Below are 13,948 nucleotides of genomic sequence, written 5' to 3' on the forward strand. Positions count from 1 at the left end.
CCATCACCATGAGGGACGATGTACAAATTGCAGCACATCCTTACCGTGCACACCACGCTGAGTGAAAACTAGTGAACTACCTCTGGGTGCGTCAACACGGACGAATCTCAGAAACGTGACACGGAGTAGAAGACCTACATCGCAGAGAGCATGCGTGTTGGTAAGCTCCAAAGACATGTGAAGGTAAACAAATACATTGTTTGGCAAAGCTCACGTAGATGATAACTTAAAAAGAAAAGGAAGGAAATAACTAACTAACATGCAAAATATTAGCAGGGTGGGGAGGGAGGAAGGGGATGCAAATGGGAAGAGGAACAGGAGCTTTTAAGGTGTTACCAATGTTCCATTCTGAATTTAGGTGATGTGTACGGGATATATATAATACATATATATTATATTATTCTTTGATCTATACATAAGCATATTGTGTGTATGATATATTTCACAGTTAAAAAAATAAAAAGAATGGAAGAATCTGAGTCCCAGAGAAGCTAAATAACTTTCCCAAGCTCGTCAGCTAACAAATGGCAGAAAGAGAAATTTACCAAATCTGAGCGCAGCCCGCTACCAAGACAGCCATTCTTGGATTCTAAAGGGACCTCTCGCAATGATGAGTTTCTGGTCTAGTCCATTTGAGAACAATTGCCAGAGTCTTTACTTTTCACTGTTAAATTCCCAGCGTCCTGAATAGTGCCTGTCACACAGTAGGCCCTCAATGCATATCTACTGAATGACCATCTGTCTGCCCATGCTTTTGGAGGCCTTACTTCGTGCCAGACACTTCACTTACGTCACCTCTAGTCCTCACACATGCTCCATAAGGGAGTTATTCTTACCCCAGTTGACAGATAAGGAAACTGAGATTCAGAGAGATTAAGAGACCTGCCCAAGGTCACAAGCTAGAAAGTGACAAAGCCAGGATTTGAACCCAAGGGTGTCCAACTCAAACCTCGTGTTCCTCCTATTCGGTGAGGCTGCTAGCACAGCTTCTAACAGCGCTACCTAACGTTTCAGTCGTATGCCAAGGAACCCCAGAGGCCCCCCGCTGAAGCGTGGGCTGAGCACTTTCTCTTCCTTCTCCCTCCGTCTCCAGGCTCTGGCACTGAGAGTGGTTGGCCCCGGCCAGGCCCGGCACCGACAAGCAGGGCAGAGCAGTGGTCACGGGCTAATTCTGCAGCGTGGCAGGCTGCTGCATCACCTCCAGCCTCAGTTTCCCATACACATGCTGGAGGGAGGAACAGCAGTTTCCTCCAAGCGGAAGCTGTCAAGGTTAAAGGAGATAAGAAATTGCACAGTGCCTGGCAGAGGCTGTTAGATGCGGCTAGAGTCCATTTCTCCTTCCAGGTAGGCTAGCTTCAGGAGTGTTTCTGAAGGCGTGGCCAGGCGGGGGACGGGTAGACAGATGAGATTAGCTCCCGGTTGGCCAATGGGACAATGACCTTTCCTTGGTGCCCCTAGCACATAGTAGGTTATCAACAGAGTGGCTTGTGTGACATTGAGAGAGTGTTTGTTATTTGCCTTCTAGACCATTCAAATCTTATTTGATCCCAGGCAATCTCTCTGCATGGAGCTCTCTCTCCCTCTTTCTCAGATTCTTGTCTGCTGTTTTTACCCAAGTTAGGTGCCCAAGACTGCTGGAGAGGCCCTGAGGCCTGAGGGTGCTGGCAGAGGGAGCCTCCTTTGAGAGGCCACTGTCCCCAGAGTAACCTTTGGGCAAACTGAGCTTGCACCCAGGTCAACCTGTTCAAACCAGTTAGTAAATCTAACTCTGCCACTCACAAACATTTATTGCTGGCCTATTATGTACAAGGCATGGTGCTAAATGCCCGGTGGCTTCCCACGAATGCTGAAGTGGTAGGGTTCCGTGGAGGTTAAGACGGACCCAAGCGTGAGTCCTGACTGTCCCACTCCTCAGGGGTGGAGCCTCGGCACATTGCTCAGCCTCACCAAGCCTCAGTTTTCCATTTGAAAAAGAAGCAAAACAGTGGTTCCTATCTCACGAGGTTGTGGCGGGTCTGGGAGGCCACGCACGCAATGTACTTAGCACAGCCCCTGGTACTACTGAGCTCCGGGTTCAGCGAGTAGCTGTTCTTGGAGCTACAAATCCAGTGCCAGCAGGTGGCACACACTGGATGTGTCACCAGCAAAGCCTTGCGCCTCGTAGGTGCCCCACAGTGCCTGGAACGTCACACCTTGCACAACACCTCAAAGCTTCAACCTGTGGTCAGAAGGCCAGTGAGAGGCAGCAGCTTCCCAGGAACTGGCTTCTGGGTCCTGCCCAAGCTCCACTTGCCCGCTGGTGCCTCTGCCCACGCCCTGCTTGGGACCAGGACTCTCCCCTGCGCAGAATGGGGACTTTGTGTGACATCTGGTTCTGGAAACACTGCTTGGCCTATTCCTTTGGCACGGGACCTGCAGGGCAGGTTTGCAAAAGCATGACACACGCTCAGACGCCCCTAGCACCTGCTGCTTCTGCTTCTTGCTCTTGCCATTTACTGACCAGCCACCCCCCTCCTCCCCTTCCAGCCCAGGGGGCCTCTTCCCTTCGCTGGCCCCACAAGTTGCTTCAAAAGGTGGGACTTCCCAAGAGGTCTTCACCTGCCCTCTGCATTTGTTGGTGAGGAGAACAGCTTCCTTCCTGCCAGAGTAGACAGTCCCTACACCTTACCGATGAGGCTCCACCCCCATGCCAGGCTCCCCAGTCACTCTCACGCTGGCCCCCTGAGGGCTCTCCAGGGAGCCCACCCTGAGCATCTGGACCACGGGGACCAAGAATGCAGAAGGGAGGGCAGTTTCCTTTCTACATGTCACCGCAGCAAGATGCAGTCGCTGCCACCAACGCCTAGAGCTTGGGTTGAGCAAGAATAGTCTTTCCCCGCCCTGGACCATTTCCCCAATATTCAGACCAGAGGAGACAGTCAAACTCCAGTGTCCAAGAGGACTGACTCCATCCCCTGCTAAGCAGTTTTTCTCTGGCTCTGACCTCCACTCTGCTCACCAGTTCCCCAGAACCTGACTACAAGTAACCTGTGCCCTTTATCCACACGAGCAAGGTTTGACTACCTCCCCTTCTTGTTGTTTATCCACTTGACAGCTGGACTTCCCTGTGGTATGGTGTGGCCCCCAGAGATCTGGGAAGCTGGACAGACAAAATGAAGAGGCTGCAGATATGGGGGAAGAGGGAAGAGGAAGCATGAGGCCAAGTCTTGGCTCCATTATAAATCCCAATTCCCCTAGGGGCAGCTGAAGGGGAGTTGGCAGGCCTTCCTGTCCCCATCTGAGGTAGGGGTGGGGCAGGAAAACCAAAGGTGAAGCCAGTCATAAGCCAAGGGTGAAGGGAAGTCACACGAGCAAGTGGTAGGCTGGGTGGCGGGTAGTGGGAGAAGGTGGCTGAGGGCAGTGCTGTCCTCAGGGAAGAGCCTGGAATTGGCTGATAATACCTGGGAATAAGGTGGGGTGTTGGGGTTGCCCTCAGAATTAAGCTACCCCATCTTCCCCTCATCATGAAGGACTTCCCCCACCTCCTCTTCCTCGTTAAACCCACTCCCACCCATCTTCCCCTCAGCATGTGACCTCCGCTGGGTTTGGAGAGTGACTAAATGTCCCAGTGAGGCCTTGACAGCTGCGGCGTGTGTCTGTTGTCCTGACTTATTAACAACACCCCTGTCACACTCAAAGTCTCCCAGTTTGGACAGTAAATTGTGTGGCACTGTCCCTAGCCCACCCAGAGGGCACTGACACAGGACAGGGTGAAGAGGGAATTAGAGAAGAGCATGGCTGCAAGCGAGGCCCTGTGGTCCAGAGTGCCAGCCAGGCTAGTTTCCGCCCAGCCGGATCCTGTCGGAGCTGGATGGTAGTGGAGAGACAGCGAGGGCAGTGCCCCTCCTGGGGCTCACGCCGTCTCAGGGAAGAGGCCCGATTTGGTGGGTTCCGCTTCCTGTCATCCCTCAGAGGGCCTAGCACCAAGCTGGGTGCCTAAGAGGCTCTTAACCAAATCTTATCATTTCCTTGCTTCCCTCTACCTGCATCCACAACAGGCTCGCAGCGGTGACAAACCAAAAGCCGGGGGGCTAGAACTCATCCTGTCCAGCAACAAACTGGGATGTCATCCGAGCTCAGACTTCCAGTGTTCCTGACTCTGGCCCTCCAGCCGCCAGAACCCAACGGCTAGACAAAGACAACAGCAGGTTTCTGGCAGAGGTTCCAGAAGCAGATCTCAGCCAAGGTGGCCGCTGCCTCCTAAGGATGTGAGGTGCAGAACGGAACAGCTGCAGCTCCCTCTCCTGCTTGGATAACTGCTTGGTCTGGCCCCTGAGCCCCAGGCCAAACACGGAAGACGCTGGCTACTTATTCTGAGAGTGGAGGGTGGGGGTCCAGGAGGTCCTCTTGGTGCTTGCTCTGGGACTTAATCCCAAAAGGAGATGAGTTCTGAGGTGGGATGGGGAAGAAGACTGAGAAACCACAAACACAAATAACCAGGGCACCCCAAACCGTACCAGACCTTCCACAATGTTTCTACAAATAGAGTGTGAGGGCCTTGACCGAGGTGCTGTGAGGGGTCAGGAAAGCTTCCTAACTCTCCTTCCCTCCTTCCTAATCTCACTCTCCTCTTTTCTTACCTTTTCCTCTTCCCTCCTTTCTTATTCTTTACCCTGGACAGGGTCCAAGTTGTGGCTAAAGAGGGACCAGCCAAACTGAAGCCATGGGACCCAGCAAGAGCACAGACTGTGAAGTCCCAGCATTTTGCAATCTGAGTCAGCCCCACAACACACCCTGGTTGTGGGCTCATGTCATATGGATCCAGAGAGGCCGCTGACAGGGGGGCAATGGACTCGGGTGCTCCTGTTTCTGCTCAAGGATCTGAACCACCCAAAACAAAAGCCAGAGAGAAATTTACAGTCTTACTACCTCCTGGTCCGGCTGCATACCATTCCAGAAGGATCCTCAATCCCCTCCAGCACTTGGACAGGGGAGGGACGAGGAAGGCTCCCCAATACACAACACTTGAAGTTCACAGAGTTGAGGGTTCCAGTGTCCAGACTATCCATTTCCACCTCAACAAACCACCCCCGCTTCTGAGCTTGGCTTAAAACTTTCTTTGACAACACCATGGCTTCCCTAGTCCTAGAATCTTCCTGACTTCTTGGGCACACCCACCTTGTTAACAAAGATGGGCCACTAACAAGATCACTAGGCAGACACGGAATGAGAGGCTGGAAGTCTACAGGGTTGGGATGCACCTCCTGATCCTTGGAGAAGGATAAGAGATGTGGATTTACCGCAAATCCACAATCTCTTCACAGTCATACCATAGCAATCCCATAATCATGGCTGTGTTGGGTGTCCCCTTCACAGGAGTGGCCACCACTGGCCTTGAGGAAGACAGCCTTCCAGCAGGGAGCTGGAGTGGAGCTGACTCTGCCTAGGGGAGCTTCTGCAATGCTCAGAAAATGCCTGCCCAGTTGCTTGCCTGGGCTCTGGCCCCTCTGGCTGCAACTGAGCCCAGACAGGAGGCTGACTCACTCACCGCAGGGAGGAGGAGGAAGAGGAGGAGGAGGAGGAGGAGATGCGGGAAGGGCCTCTGCTGGGAGACCCAGTGCTCTCCCAGCCCAGGCAGCCTGGGTCTCGGCCTCAGTGGTCCATGGGGGAGGGGGGGCAGTGTCCACTGCTCCCTCCAGACCCCACGTTGTTCCCTCCTAGATACTTCTCCTGAATTCTCCCCCACCACTCACAGATGTGGGACCCCTCACTCCCCAAACAGAAACCACTCCTTGAGCCCCCTCCTCGATTAGAGGCTTGCCCCTAATTCCATGGATAGGCTCTCCTGAAAAAATAAATCCAGTGCATTAGGGTCCAGTAGGTCTAAAATCATTGGTGGTTTAAAAAAGGAAAAGAAAAGAAAAGAAAAAACCACTCTACTTAAAAGATCCAACTCCACCATCGCAGGTGACCGTACATAGGTCCGAGGAGATGTTAAGGCTACACACACCCCACCTCCAGGAGACCTTAGCACCATCGACAGCCAATCTCCCTTTCTCATTCCTCCACTCCATGCCAAGCTCCCCAACAGAGGAAGAAAACAAACGCTTCTTGTTGCCCAAGTGCGGAGCGCTGTGCTAGCAGAGAATTTGTGTGTTAAACTGCCAGAGGAGGTCGTTGCTCCTCTCGCCAGCCTGGCACGAACTTTAGCTCTTCCTCAGACCTCAGTGTCCCGTCAGTGCCTCAGCCTCATGGCACGAGAGCCCAGGTAGCCAAGTTTGCCCCGGCGATTTAGACTCCCGTGCTTGCACCCGGGCACTCGGGGCCGGTCCCCCCGACGCCCCTCCCCCGGGCCCAATCCCGATCGCGGGACCCCCTTCCCCGCCGCTCCCGGGTCCGCACCTGGTCCGGCGGGTGGGCACGCTGCTCCGCGCTCCCGGCGCCTCCGGCTCCGCGGCTGCCTTTTGACAAGCAGAGACAGCCCAGCACCTGGCCCCGCCCCTCCCAAGGCCCCGCCCCCGGACCCGCCCCTTCCCTTGGCCCGGCCCAGAGGACCTGCCTCGCCGGGCGAGAGCGCCGGCGGCACTGCAACCATCTTGACTTGGAATCAACCACTGGGAGGCTCTGCCCGGGGTAGTCCTCCACGACTGCGGTGCACAGGGCAAGACGTGCTTCTGGCCTCTGTGCGTGAGAGTTTTCGATGGTTATGTGTGTGCACCTCCACGCTGTGCCCGCGTTAATCTGTGATGCATTCGCCCACCTCCCGCCGCCATGGTTCTACCCGGCCTGCTGCGGACGCCTCTTCCAGGTGCGTCACCTCCACCTGGGCTGACCCGACCGGGACTTCGTCTGCCGGGCTGGGGGCGCCTGCCGCGGGCATCATCAGTTCTCTCCGCGCTGGTGGGAAATCCCGGGCGCCGCTCGCGGTCGCGTTACTTCTGCAGAGCGCCGGGGAGCTCAGCCCGACCCTGCACGCTAGGCTAGAAGAGCAAACGGAAAACGGGGCCCAAGTGGAGCCTGGAGCTGCGTCGTTGTCCCCTTCGAGGTCCCCTCGCCCGCGACCACGGCTGATCGCGTCGCGAACCTCATCCAAGCGAGTTTAGTCTCAGCTTTCCTGGGCGCTGGCCCCCGCCATCCGCCCCTTATGACACTGGTGTGAAGAGAAGAGAGGAGTTAAAGAGTGTATCATGAGATCTGGAATTGTACGTAGATGGGGAAAATAACGCCATAGGAAATTTTGCCTAGAAATTACCCTGCTTCCCTGGCTATGTGCTAGGCACAGCTCTAGATGCTAGAGGAGAGATGAAAAAGATGTGGTCCCCTCCTTCTTAGAGCTCACTGTCCAGTGGGGGAATGTACAAACAAATAGTCATTACAACATAGTATTCTATAATGGAGATGCCACAAAGCCATCCAGCAATTGGTGAGCTCCTTGGGGCAGGGGAGGAAACCATGGCTCAGAGGGACAAGCTGAACAGGTGGAAAATTGAGGCAGAGAGGTTAAGTGGCTTGCCCAACGTGACACAGCTAGTCAATGAAGGACAGTACTAGAGCCCAGCCAGTCTGCTGGGACCATAGTCTCTGAACCATTTATGAAACAGTCATGCTAGACTGCATGAGATAACCAGCCCCTCTCAACCCCTCAATAAGTGGATCAAGAGAAATGGACCAAGGCTAAGCAGAACAACCTTCAAACAGCAAAATCTGTTAAGCACTGAAACAGTTCATGAAGAGAAAATCATGGAAACTTTCCCACTGGAAAGGTTTTAAAAAAAAAATAGAAGAGGCACATTGGTTGAATTTGGGAATGGACCATCTATTCTGAGAAACAGATGAAAGGAAGTGCCCCTTTGGAGGTCCTGCCAGACTGATGGGTGGATTCCCTGCTTGTCATGAAAATAAAAGAAAGAATCCCCTTGCCCAATGCATCGTGGGAAAGCCAGCAGTGATTCTCATGGGAAGAAAAATATAAGAGGAAATCTCTAATAACCAACACCTTGGGACATTCTCAGGAAGTACTATGAGCCTCTGGAAGAAGTCACTTTTGTGGTGCTTAATTGGCCAGATGAGTGAACCTGGCGTCTTGAAAATAAACCTTATCAAAAAGTGGTAGAAGACGACTACTGAGTATTCCATAGCCACTGACTATTAGTCTCTTTTCACAGCTCTTCGGCGTTCATCACCACCTTTTGAGTTGGGCAGAGTAGAAAATATTCTCCCCATTGCACCATGACAGGCAGAGTTGGTCAAAATTCTTGCAGTTGGGGAATGACAGTCACTTGAACCCAGGTCTTCTCTCTGCACTTTCCATTGTTACATGGTGCCGCTCAAAAAACCCCAGTTACTTCCATGGGCTTTTCACCTGTTGGACCACCATCTAGATAACCCAGATTTGTAGATCATAGATGTCATCAGAGTCCCCAGCATGTGCTGCCATCAGCCCTATCACTTGTCCCTAACCAAGTTCTTTTTATCTCCCCCCAATACTTGAACTGCTTTCTCTCATCTGTCTCTCCAGCCCTATCCTCCGTCAGGTTCCGGTCAGGTTCCGTCTCTCATATCAGACCTCTCGTGACATCTCTAGGCCAAGGTGACTGTCAATTCTCTGGTCTTAGTAGCATGTATTGTCTGTATGGCATGCTTGACCACCTGATAATGAGCCAGCTTGCATGTATATTGAACAAAGATGGATCTTTCACCTCAGCTTGCTTCTTAGGAGTGTCATTTTGTGATAGTAGAAAAGCAAGAATACATGAGATTCACTTCTCCCAGTTTTGTTGTAATCAATAATCGGCTCCTGATCCTACATTGCCATAGCCAGCAACTAGGAAGGGTGGTTGCTCTCCAGACCCCGTTCTCTTGAAGACTTGGGTGACAGTCAGCATTCCTGTGTTACAGAATAGCTTTTAACTCCTCTCACTTGACTGCTATTTGACACATGTTCTGGAACCTCTATAGAAAACACTAATTTTCTCTTTCTTTTCCCCCAAGTTCACATTTCTGGTATTCTCACTTGTGCCCGGAAAGGGGGGGATGGTCCTTAGAGGGTGTTCACATTGTGTTTTTGTCAGTATTCATCCCTGAAAAGTTACATCAGAGAATATCTCATAGGCACTTGCTGTGGGCCAGTCTCCGTGCTGTAGTGCCATAGACCCAAGGGTCTGTAGAGAAACAAAAGGGCCCTTCCAGGTGTGATCCACTTTCGAGGGAAGATTCCAGAAGTGCCAGGCTGAGGTCACCCCTGTGCACTTGATTTCATGAACAGAGGATTATGCTGTCCAGAGGCAACACGCCAGGTAAAAATATGCCCTTTGAACTCCCTGGAGCATGCCCATCTAACTATTTGCTTTTCCATTTTCTAGGGCCCCTTTCCCTCCTTAAATATTTTAGAGTTATGGGCTTGGTGGAAATGAAGGGAAGACTCTCAGCAAACTCCCAAAGAACATTCTGAGAGACACAGAGATCCATGGATTCATAGAGACAGAAGCCACCAGACACCTTCTCAGTTCCCTTGTTTTAGAGATTAAAAAACATGAAGTCCAGAAAGGTTAACTCATTTGTCTTTTCTAATCCATGCCAGGAATGTTCACTCTGTTTATGTTCCAGATGGTGAAAATGGAATGAATAAATGGAAGAAGCTGTAAGCAGCAAAAGCAACCTGAACAAAGGGGTCTTCCCAGGACAGTGTTTTTCAAAATTTTAACTGCAACCCAAAGTAAGAAATAAGTATTTATCATGACCTAGTATACCCATGCATATATATTTTATGAAACAAGAGATGCCCTGCAGTATTTTCCATTATTTTCCCCACCCTTCCTTCCTCCCTTCCTTTTTCCTTCCTTCCTTCCTGCCTGCCTTCCTTCTGTCTTTCTTTCTTTTGGGGATCCATCAAACTGACTTCACAATCAACAACGAGTTGTTAGCCTGAAGTTTGAAAAGTCCCTCTCACCATGGGGTCCCGCATTTAGAACCTGCACCATGAGATTCCCTTTGAGAGACCAGCTTGGCTTATACAGAGCACCCTCAGAACCCTATGGTGGCTCCAAGGCTTTGGAGGCTTCTGTCTCCAAGGCCACATGGTCAGGGTTAGGTCACTGAGACAGCATGTCTCCACTCACTTTTTGTGGCCTTTAGCTCAGCTATCTTACCGTGCTCCAGTCTTTTCCAGCTTCGAGGGGTTCTTTCTGCCTTAGGAAGTTTTATGGCCTCTCAGAAATCCTGACTTCTCCAGAACAGGGACAGCTCTGGAGGAGTTGTGTGCAATGCCATATGTGAGTGGCCACAGAGTCGGCCTGCCCAGGGAGAGTAGGGCACTGATGGTTATTCAGTCCAAATTCATCTGGCTCCAGGGCTCCATTCCCAGTAGCCCAGCTCATGTCTCCATCCCTGGGGCTTTTGGCACTTGTCTTTCCCACCTGCTCCCACATCCTTGAGCCCTAGGCTGCCAGCCTGCTGGCCCACACACAGTGTCTGCTGGCATGGTAAAGCAGAGCCTAGGGGCCGGATGAAGGAAGGTATAGACTCCCACCTGCACCTCCGAACAGAGGCAGCTCCAGAGCTCTCCAAGGCTCCCAGGTATTTGCTGGGCTCCCATCCAAACCCCAGCAGACAATGATGACTCTTCAAGCCCCAACCTCAACCATGGAGACCAGCAAAGCTCAGGGTCCTTTCCCACCTACAGTTGCCTGTGGCTGTAAGTTTTGCAACAACTACAATTACCCTAGTAGGAGATGAAGAGACCCCTGGCCCTTAGTCTTCAGAGAACTCTTATTTTGCTCCTCTAGTGAAGAGTATCTTGTGGGAGAGCCTCGTAGGGGAGGTAAATGGAGGGCCCCATAGCATTGGAGTAGGCGTCTTGGGAGCAGGTGAGAACACGGGCCCTGTCACATCACTGCTACAAAGGTCAGTAGGGGAAAGCCGACTGTTCTCAAAAGAAGCCCCCCTTCCACAGAGGGGAGTCTCCTAAGGCAATGAGTCAAAGAGCTCCTTTCCTTCATACCAGTGAGCAGAAGCCCCACAAGCCTCATCCTGGGCACGCCTGCTTCTTTCTCCAGAACAGGAAGGACATTCCGTAAGCAGCCCAGGAATGCATTAAACAACTCTCCCCCGGGGCCCCAACTCCAGAAAGATGTGGCTGTTGACAGCTCTTCTCCTTTGTCTTTGGCCTCTGGCCTAGGACAAACACTGCAGAGCACGGATACCCTTCTGTTGCATGTGCCTCGTTGTCCTTTGTCATTAGAAATGCCGCCATTGTTGGAACTGTTGTTTCTGGTGTCCACCTCCACTTCCAAAAAGTCTTGATAGTGGTGTCATGTTGCTTTATATCATCCACATGTCCTCCAACCAAAGAGTGGTCTCTAAACATTTTTGATTATAAAAACCTATTGGCAAAAAAAGTTGCCATCCCTATACATGAATATGGTTTTTAAAGTTCTATCATTAGCTCATAGGTCAAGTCACACCACACAGTTAGCAGTGAGATTCCTTATCGACATTAGCAAATGTAAGGATTTCAAATAATATTTTGTATTTCAAATGATGTTCTTGATACTTTTGAAGCTTTTTACCTCCCTGACACTGCTTCTTTGCATTCAGATGCTTCAGCCAACATACCTGATGTGTGACCCTCTTGGAAACGGACCAAATGAGGGTGCTGGGGTCAATCTATATATTAAATGTATTAAAGCTTAATTTTTAAAAGATAAAAAAATAAATAAAAAAGAAAGCCTTTAAGACTGTCCTCCTGTAGGGGCGCCTGGGTGGCTCAGTTGGTTAAGCGTTTGCCTTCAGCTCAGGTCATGATCCCAGGGTCCTGGGATCAAGCCTCACATCAGGCTCCCTGCTCGGTGGGAAGCCTGCTTCTCCCTCTCCCACTCCCCCTGCTTGTGTTCCCTCTCTCACTGTATCTCTCTGTCAAATAAATAAATAAAATCTTAAAAAAAAAAAAAAAAAAGGCCTGTCCTCCTGTACCCAGTAGATCATGTAGTCCATCCTCCCTTGGAGACCTCTGCACTAGAGAACAGAGAAGTAGGATTTAGACCGTGAGGGTTCAGCAAGTGTAGGTGACCCATCCAAGTTTACAGTTGGTGAGTTACAAAGCAGGGACCAGAGGCCAAATCGACTGCCTTGAAGTCCAGGTCTCCTTCTTCGCATCACCCTGTGCCTCATCTCTCCCCTGCTTTGTGAAGAAATGGAGGCACATTATATTTGAGAGAGAGAATCTCTTGAAGGCTAAGAAGCTAAATTCTTTGATCCACTTGGCTTATTGAAGCAAAACCTGAGGCAAGATCCAGGCAGAATCTACTGTGGACTGTGTCTGGAACCACAGCTGCCAATAGTCTGACGCCACAGGCCCCCAACAGACTGAACCAGAGAGGCAAACAGGACATGCTCTCCCAGCACTGGCTATTAGCAGGAAAGGTTGTGGTGCCCACTTGTGGGTAATGAGAAGTAGAAGAGGAGACTTTACGTTCTTAGCTTGGCCACCACCACAGACCTTCCTTCAACCCACATCCTCAAGGAGAGTTGTCACTCAGTTAGGGTTCCTCGAACCTGTGCCTCCAGCTTGAGTGACCTCGGAGTGGTAGTTGCCAAGCCAGAAAGAACATGGTGAGGAGGGCTGCACCACCAAGGGTTTCAATCCCTTCTTCACAGGCCTCACCTCAGTGGCACATTTTACCCATAACCATCCTCCTCCCCGCCTTGTCTTCGCTCTCAGACAAGCCAAGTACTCCTTCCCAGAACTTTCTTTCCTGACCTCCCTCCACTCCCAGCTCACATATCTTTGTCCCTTATTCATCACCAAGCTTCTCATCTGTCAAGCGGTGGGGAGTTTAAAAGCTGACGGTCAGTGAGTCTATGACTTGGATCTGCCCAGATAGGAGAATAATATTCCAGTTGCCAACACTTCCCCTCATTCTCTGTGCCTTTCCCTCTGGTGAAACCCGAAACACGGGTGAGGATAGGTTGGGAAAAAACATTAAAGCAAGTAGTTCAGGTGCCTGGTCTTGAAAGTGCCCACTATTGTCTCCTCACCGGGTGGAGATACAGGTTCTGAACAGGATGCTGGACCCAAAACAATGAATTACTGCAACTGAGTCTGTGTTCTATACCCTCAAAGGAATCTCAGTATCCCAGTTTCCTGTCCTCTTTCCTCCCCCTGAGAACCTTATGCTTGATCTTGACAGGAATCAGAAGTGAATCCCAAAGGCAAATGTCAAAATCTTCACTCTTGCTTCCTAGAGATGATTGCAGTAATTCAACCCCTTCCACCATGCTGGGAACTGGAACTCTGGAGAAACACATGCCTCCACATCACCTTCCCCTCCCCCATTTCCTCCCCCATTCCCTGAGACTTAAACTTTGGACTGATACAGTATATCCTGTCAGTTGTGACACTGCAATCTGCCTGATAGAGAGGCTGATTTGGTGCCTGCAGCTGGTTTACTTCCTTGTCAAAGCCCTGAATTCGAGTAGACACAATCCCTGCTTTGTGATTAATAATAGTTTCCCCTCTAATCACTTGTTATCTTACTGCTTAGACTATCCGTTGACATTTGATCTGCAATAATTGAGGATTTATTGCCATGTTTCTTTCTCCCAAACAGCACACACCCTTCAAATAGAGGGCATCGGAGGACAAATGGTGTTGGAACCAGAACAATTGACAAAGAATCGTATGTGTCAAGGTTGCATTAACTTCATCTCAACCCCAGCCTTGAAAAAGATGTTTAACTTCTAACAGTACAATGGATTAGATACCCTGAGTGACCCTCTCAGTGGAAATAACAATTTTAACAACAATTTTAATTAAACATTTAATCTTAAATGTATCACCAAGCTGGCACAAAAGAAAGCAATCTAAAGAACTCAAAATAAAGTGAAAGTAGGAGCAGAGATTGGTGAGCAATGACCAAAGGGGGTCTTTACCTAGAGAGTGTCTTTAGAACCCTAGGAACCTTGAGCTTTT

The 13,948-nt window shown here is 50.6% G+C and overlaps 1 protein-coding gene and 1 long non-coding RNA gene across 2 annotated transcripts in view; one reads left to right on the top strand and one right to left on the bottom strand.

Moving 5' to 3' along the window:
- Positions 1-6,442, bottom strand: part of VDR (vitamin D receptor) — a 55,624-nt gene extending 49,182 nt beyond the window's left edge. Inside the window, exon 1 of the mRNA XM_036099343.2 lies at positions 6,382-6,442. The gene's annotated coding sequence lies outside the window, so the exon portion shown is untranslated. The remainder of the gene's footprint in view (positions 1-6,381) is intronic.
- The window catches only part of LOC144382367 (uncharacterized), a 422,766-nt gene that overhangs the window by 378,872 nt on the left and 29,946 nt on the right, over positions 1-13,948 (top strand). The gene's annotated exons all lie outside the window — the stretch shown is intronic.

Source organism: Halichoerus grypus, chromosome 6 (assembly GCF_964656455.1).
Source record: "Halichoerus grypus chromosome 6, mHalGry1.hap1.1, whole genome shotgun sequence".
NCBI lineage: Eukaryota > Metazoa > Chordata > Mammalia > Carnivora > Phocidae > Halichoerus > Halichoerus grypus.